General features: G+C 34.8%; 1 non-coding gene across 1 annotated transcript; it reads left to right on the top strand.

The window, feature by feature from the left end:
* The first annotated feature begins 260 nt into the window (after positions 1 to 260).
* Trnam-cau lies at positions 261 to 332 on the top strand. Its single transcript has one exon. It is a non-coding gene; the product is annotated as a tRNA-Met (tRNA).
* The last annotated feature ends 599 nt before the right edge of the window (positions 333 to 931 follow it).

The following is a 931-nucleotide window of genomic DNA, read 5'->3' as shown; positions in this document are numbered from 1 at the left end:
ATTGACAGGAAGAAATTTGTTTTTTCTCGTCAGTGGTCTATGCTGGGATTAAGAAGGATAATAACAGAAAAATCCCTATTCGTATCATGAGAAGTATCTTCTGAAAATAATAGACAAGAATGATCGGCGTTGAAATAGTATTGCAATCGCACCCAACCACTGTAACGAAGTAGTGACTACCATTTGGAAGCATGGCCTTGAATGACACGTGATAAGAGCAGCTCTGTCAGGTGGTCACTTTTCGGCTGAGTCAGTATGAAAGCAGAGTGGCGCAGTGGAAGCGTGCTGGGCCCATAACCCAGAGGTCCGTGGATCGAAACCACGCTCTGCTAGATTTTTTTGTCAAACTCGGAAAATCTACTACCATTATTTTTCATATGATTAATGTAAAAGTAACTCTTATAACACAACATTACTTTAATAGCAGTCCAGCAACATTCTATAGAGATCTTTAACAATACTAGTAGTTCTGTGAACAGTAGACCTCACGCAGTATTCTCATACATAAGTACCTAATTATTCATAGACTAGAATATTATTCTATAGTCTGATTTTTACTCTAATATTGGCGTATGAAGGAGGCTCCTTTTTCCTTTTATATTATCCTTGAAATGCAAAATTTCCAAAAACCTTGTATATACGTCGACGCGCAATTAAAAAAGGAACATACCTGTCAAATTTCATGAAAATCTATTACCGCGTTTCGCCGTAAATGCGCAACATAATATAAACATTTAAACATTCAAACATTTAAACATTAAGAGAAATTAATGTTTAAAAGCCAAACCGTCGACTTGAATCTTAGACCTCACTTCGCTCGGTCAATAAATTTAATATTTCCTTAATTCTTATGTATGTATTTTAGTTGAGTGCAGTAGCATATACACATTTGTATTTTGTATTTTGTTTTTTGGCAAATAAATTATTTATT

Source organism: Nilaparvata lugens, chromosome 7 (genome assembly GCF_014356525.2).
Source record: "Nilaparvata lugens isolate BPH chromosome 7, ASM1435652v1, whole genome shotgun sequence".
NCBI classification, from domain to species: domain Eukaryota; kingdom Metazoa; phylum Arthropoda; class Insecta; order Hemiptera; family Delphacidae; genus Nilaparvata; species Nilaparvata lugens.
This window is presented reverse-complemented; position numbering and strand designations above follow the sequence as displayed.